Raw genomic sequence first — 7,075 nt, forward strand, 5'->3', positions numbered from 1 at the left:
GGTTTGCCTAGGTAGCCCAGTGATAATTCTTTTAAAAACATACATGGCTGATTGTTGTAATTATGTGATGATCTTGGGAAAAATTGAATATTCTGTTTGTCTCTTCAAACCTATGCTGGGCCAGTGTCCACCCTACTCTGGGAACCGGTTCTGAACCTTTCTTGTCCTCAGTGTTCTCCAAGGTTTCCCTAATCAGTAGCTGTGAGAGACTGATGGATCCAGGCACTCTCCCTGCAAGGCAGCAGCAGATATGTTCCTTAGACAGATGCCACCACTTGCCAAGTCTCTTCTCTCAGACCTGCAGTTCTCACCAGGCACAGTGCAGCAAACTTCCTCCCTCACCATCAGGCCCAAAGGTGTGGCTCTCCACAACTGCAAACCCTGAAAAAGTCACGACCCTTTACAAGTTTCCACTGTCCCTCTTGCCAATCATGTTCACTTTTATTCTAAGAATAGAGATTCTTAAAATGATAAACAGTTCTCGAAGTAAAACTTAAGGTAGGCTATAGGATATGAAATGCTTGTTAGAGTCAACAGAGATTGCTTAATTAGGTCTCACATTCATAGGCGTGTGTGTGTGTGTGTGTGTGTGTGTGTGTGTGTGTGTTACAGAAACATACCCCTAGCTCCCTTAAGATACTAGATAAATCAGGTTAATCTGCATTGATTGACTGTAAATTCAGTGTTTCCTTGCATCTCTGTCAAGGTCTCTGTCTTCAATATTTCTTATCCCTCATTTCTCTACTGCTTATAATAAAGTGTTCATCTGCTGACATTTGATACACACTTTGTGCTTATTGTTTTATCAGTTCTTCAAAATATAACCTATATCAAACCACACTACACATTCTTTATAATAGAAACTGAAAGGTGGAGATATCATACCGTTTAACTCAATGGTTTTTGTTAAAAAGTGAAGCCAAGGATGAAAGTCAGTTGTCACAGGAAAGGTCTTCGCATTACTGAGTATTCTATTTTACTTCTGTCCTCTGATATTACACACTAAGAAAACAAACAGACTTTATTCCTAAATATTCACTGTATTTCCCCTGAATTTCATGAGGACTAAGATTGTGGCTTGGACCATTTTGCAGATAGTCTCTTCGTTTTGCTACCAGTGTTATTTTCAATTCGCTCGCCATCTTGATCATCAGCATCCAGTGAGGCCGTTTCATCAGGGTCATTCCTAACAAGGGGCTCTGCACAGAATTGCTGAAATGTCATGAGCATCTTACAGTGTACTTGCAGTGAACCTCTTTCCATCCCAGCATAATTTCTAGAAAGCTAAGCAGTCACTGTGCCTCTTGAAGAGTGTACCACAGAAAAGAGCCACTCCTAGAACAGAAACCACAAACCACACCCAATAGGCACAGGTGAGAAGAAGACCAGGCTTCAATCTGCACCCTATGCCCTATGCTGTCAAAGGAGGAGCTTGGATAGTTGACTGAAACCTACCTCTCTCTCTCTCTCTCTCTCTCTCTCTCTCTCTCTCTCTCTCTCTCTCTTTTCCTCTCTCTCTCTCTCTCTCTCTCTCTCTCTTCCTCCTTCTCCATTCCTTCTTCCCCCTCTTCTTTTTAAATTTTAAGTTGACAAATTTATCTGTACATATTTATGGAGAACAACATGACATTATGATTTTGTAACACACTGTGAAAAGCCAAATCAACCCATCTATTACTTCAACCATTTGATACCTCACATGATGACATTTGAGATTCACTGTTCCTGCAACAATAAAATGTACAACAATTAGCTATATTCCTCTCCATGCACAACAAAATTCAAAAAGGAAAAGATAGAGAGGAAGGGAGAAAGGAAGACAAACAGACCAGAGATGAAATGAAGCCTCCCATCTAAGTGTGGTGTATCCTGTGACAATCATCTCATCCCTTCCACTCAAAGCCTTTGCTAATGACTGCTCTACTCTGTTTCTAGGACCAGTCATTTTGGAATCTACATATACAGGAGTCATGTTTCTGCTTGACTTATGTCATTTAGCACATTTCCAATTCCATGCATGCTATAGCAGATAGGAGGAATGCTTCTCCTAGGGCTGCATGCTTTCTTGTTAAGGACTTGTCTACTAGTGGACACATAACTTGATTCTCCAACTTATCTACTAAATTTTGATTCCTTCCTCATCATTTTTCATTTGTACATAATAGCTCTTTGTTTGGAAATTAATATTGACCTGACTCTAATGTTAACAATTTAAAAAGAAAAGCAAATATTCTGATAAAAACACACAAACAGAATACATTAATAAAAATTCTAATGCACTGACAAAAACATACGAAAACAAATTGTACATTTGGACTCCATTCTACATTTTAAAAGTTTGACGTCTTACTTTGCATTTTTGTGTACTGCTTTGTAATACCAGGGAAGTGGTAGTGAACCCAAAAAACAGAAAGGAACCAATCAAATGCAAATCACAAGAGGACCTTTACTAAGCTAGCTTAGTCTTCTCAGACCACTGCAGTCAGGCAAGACGGTTTTAATGGAAAGGAGTATCCAACATCTGAAGGGGTAAGGCTTTATAAAAAAGCAGCAAGTGGGGAGTGAGCATTTCTAACCTGCCAAGCATCTGATTGGAGAGCTACTATGGCCTTTAGCATAATTGACTGGTGCTGGGAATCAATCCAAAAACTTAACTTCTACTTCCCTTTGTATTGGTGGCCATCAAGTAGGAGACAGGCTTGTTGGGAATTAACATGGAAAAGCTGAATTGTTGAGGGAGATTAACCTGGAGACCCTAGTCTGTTGGGGTTCATCTAGAAACTGGAGCTAGGCTCAGATTTTGTTGGACGGTAACTTGGAAACTAATGCTAGGTACTGGCCTGTTTATCTGAGTTTAAGTTTTCTAAAATGGAGTCTGAACTTAAAAGATTTGGTCTCTCAGCTTATCTCTAAACATTAATCTCATTATATTATATTAATATAATCATTTTGATTTTTCAGTCTTCCTTCTAAAGGTGGTTAAGCATCATGCTTACAATTTGAACAATTTGAACTTGTATATACTCATATAAGTAATTTCTATGCCTCCTAATCTATGCATTTACTCATGAAAACCACTTGCTTCTAGCTTTACAAACTCCAGTTAGCATTTAAGTTTCAAGTTTGGTCGAGATATATGCCCTCAACTAATCTCGACAGAATATTCTTGCTGACTGTAGTGTTCTTAGTTGGCAGGTGTCCTAGTTAGTTTTAACTGTCGGCTTGAGCCTAGACGAGTCACCTGAAAATTAAATCTCAATTGAGAGATTGCCCGGATCCTTCTAGCCTGTGGGCATGTCTGTAGGGGTTGCTGTGGTTAGTAGTTGATGGACGAAAACCCAGCACACTGTGGGCACTACCGTTTGCTGGACAGGAGGTCTTCAGCTATAAGAACAGAGCTCAGCATGAAACTGAGCACGCCAGCAAACAGAATCCCTCCATGGTATCTGCTTTCAGGACTCGCTTTGAGTTGCCCCCTGACTTCCTAGAAGAAGAAGCCAAATAAAGCCTTTCCTCCTCTAAGTGGCTTTTGGTCTGAGTGTTCTATCATAGAGGCAGAAATCAAAGTAGATCAACAGGTTCTACTTCAGTGTGGAAATATTACGTCACTGTCTCCTGGCTGATGGTGTTCCTGCAGAGTCTAGCACCACAGAACTTGGACGGTTTTACTGCTTCCTTTTCTCTTCCTCCTTAACCTTCCAACTTTGAGTATACTAAGACTTCAGGCTGATTTGCTTGAGTTGAATCTGACTGGTGGACTTAGAACTTCCTGGATTGCAGATACTCTTATCTATCTCTGGTTTGGGGATGCTTTCTGTTAACTCTTTAAACAGCTCTCTCTCTCTTGGCACTGGCTGAATAACTCTGCAGTGAGCATGGGTCTCTGGACACCTCTTCACCATATTAGTTATAAATCTTTGTGGTAAATACCAACTGGTGAGATTGCTATATTATATGCTACTTCCTTTGGTTTTGGGGGGAGAGCTTTCCATACTGTTTTACAAAACAGAAAAATTAACTTACATTCCTTTCTACGGTGTGTGAAGGGTTTTCCTCTTCGTACAAAAACACATCATCTCTAGCGTCTTTATTATGACTATTCTAAAAGACGTATCTTAATTATATTCTCTCTATTTCTTACTAACAATCATTGGGCTCATGGATCTGATGGCCAGTCATAGCTCTTCTTTCTAGAGACATCATCTATTCAGGCCCTTTCTTAAATGGACTGTCTTAGTTCTGTTTAGTTGCTGGAGTTTTTCATATACTTAGGATGTCGATTCCGTCGTATATTCGGGTTTACAAACATCTCTAGAGTTCGTCTCCTCATTTGGTTGTTTCCTTTGCTACACAGAAAATGTCTTGATGTAACCTCACTTGCTCATTTTTTTAATTGTCACTCATGACTTCTAGATCTTACACAAAACTTCACTCAGAGCAGTCTCATATGGATTTCGCCTATTTTCTTAACACTGTTCATATGACTTCAGGTCACTTCCAGTCTTGGGGAAGTACAGTATATCCTTGACCAAAGGTGCTCTCAATTGGACAGGGTCACTGGAGCAGCCTGGAGAGGCCTGGAGGTTAAATGGATCTCAACAGTGAAGTAATTGCCCTGCTCAGCAGAAATACAAAGTTGCTTCGTTGCCTACCTTTCTGAACGGAGGCTGGGGATGGCCTTTAGTGTTGTAAAAAGCACTGATTAAACTCTCAGGTACTGCTTAAGTCTACCTGCTGAGAAAAAATATCTTTGAAGTCTTTCCTTTGTGTGATCCCAGGCGCTGGTCCAAGGAAAGATCTAGAATTGGCTGTCTTGGGCTACAAGCACATAGCTAGTACTGAATGGTGACCAGGAGCATCTGGTGGCAAATGCATTGTACTTCCACCAAAGTCTACTCGCTGGCCCTCCTTGCTTCGTCACCTCTCTGCCTTGTCACCTGACTCCTAGTGGCCTAGGAGAGCCATTTCATCCTAAAGTCTTAATCTCTCGTAAGGTAAGAACAAGCTAGCATTCCTAAAAAGCTTCTCAGAGAAATGGGAAAACTAGGTACTCTTCTCCCTGGTTCCTGTTCACTGGCCTGCAAACCAAAAGCCCTGCAGAGCCCTTTCAGTGGGTCACCTTGGGGTATGGGAAGAGGAGGTGGAGAGGAGGATACAGTGAAGGCAATGCTTTGCCAACTTCTTTGTAGCATGGATTTTCCACTGGGGTATATGGGATGCTGGATAACTCCAGCCTGTGGTGTTTTGATTGTCTCCATGGTAGGGTATTTTTTGTTTGTTTGCTTGTTTGTTTTGTTTTGTTCTTTTGTCTGTGGATAGCTGCCAATCGATACTTCTGTCTGACAAAGTGAAGCTACCTTCTTTCACCATCTTGATGATGTCATTTTGCTGCTTCTCATTCCTAATGTAAACCTTCACACTGTAGAATTATTTTTCATCACTACCTTCATTGTGTCCAGTATATTATGAGATGTGCTTTCGCTTCAATGTATTTCTTATTTCTCTTGAGACGCTGTTGACTACTGGGTTGTTTAGAATTGTATTGCTCAATTTTCAGGCACTGGGTACTTTTTCTACTTTTAGCCCAATACTGGTTTCTGTTCTGAGTCCATTGTGCTCAGAGAGCACTCTCCATATGATTTCAGTTTCTTCGCTTTCAAGGTTGGTTTTTATGGGTCATGATGTAGTTCATTGTACCATGGACAAGAAAAACAAATGTGGATGCTCCATTGTTGATGTGTAGCGTCTGCTATAACTATCTATTTGATTCTGTGGGTTGATCATGTTGCTGGGTTCTATTTGCAGGCTTTGTGTCAAGGAGCTCTTCTGTCGATTACTGAGGGAGGAGTGTTGACGTTCTCAACTACCATTGTGGCTTTGTCTATTTCACTTTGCAGCTCTATTGATCAACCTCTCAGCTGCTGCCTGGAAAAAGCAGGACCCTTGGGCTCTCTATTCAGCACTTGCTTGGAGAGGGCAGGCAACGATTTTCTTCTATGATGTTTGTCTACAATAGAGTAGGTGATATCCGATGGCATTCTTCTTGAACAAGTTGCTCTTTTCCTGGTACTTTGGTTAAAGGGTATAGTAGTCCCTTGCTAGAGGATTTTATCTGCACCTCTTGGCAGAAATAAGTAGCTAGTTCTCCAGTGTCTGATTCAGATATGGGGATGGTGACCACGGGATACTGTTCACCATTATACAGGTCCTGATATCCCTGCCCACCCAGTCTGCCTCCATAGCTCCATCACCATCATCATCTTCTTCTTCCATCTTCTCATCTTTCTCAGTCCACTTGTATTTCTTTCATGTATACTAGATGAGGTTTTCAATTATATTTAGCAAACAAAACAAAACAAGGTAAAAAATATCTATTCCATAATCTTTAAAGTATCTGGTAGGGTTAGGGTGGGTGTGTGCATGCGTGTGTGCGTGTGCGTGTGTGTGTGTGTGTGTGTGTGTGTGTGTGACTTATTTATTTTTATGTATGAGTGTTTATATATGTGTATGTATGGTACCTATGGTGTGGACGGTCAGAATATGGAGACAGATCTGGAACTGGAGTTGCACATGGTTGTGAACTGTCACATGGGTGCTAGAAATCAAACCTGAGTTGTCTGAAAGAGCAGCAAGTGTGCTGTAAGCCATTAAGCCATCTTTTCAGCCCTATATCTAGTTATTTACAAAGGCAATTTAATATAGGAAATTAGTGCCAAGGTTAAATGAATTTGAAAGGCAAATGATATATTAAAGCAACTCAAAGATTTACAAACATAGAAAGTGGATATTACTCTAGGGCAAAAGTTAGACAGAGAGAAGTTGGGTGTTGATAACAAAGCCAAGAATGTGGAAGTTTAATTTTAAATCTGTAATAGGAAATTTGACAGAAGAGGGTTGGGTCTGTTTCATGAAGAACTTGACTAACAAAGGAGATCCAGCCTGTGTTGAACTTTACCCCCAAAGCCAAGTAGGAAAAAAATAAGGTTAAAGTACCCTGACTTCTCGCCTTTTGTCCATCCCTAGTCCCTTTCCAATACCTTCCAAAGGCCAAACACAGACAAAAGACAGTTGGCAA

Source organism: Rattus rattus, chromosome 12, assembly GCF_011064425.1.
Source record: "Rattus rattus isolate New Zealand chromosome 12, Rrattus_CSIRO_v1, whole genome shotgun sequence".
NCBI lineage: Eukaryota > Metazoa > Chordata > Mammalia > Rodentia > Muridae > Rattus > Rattus rattus.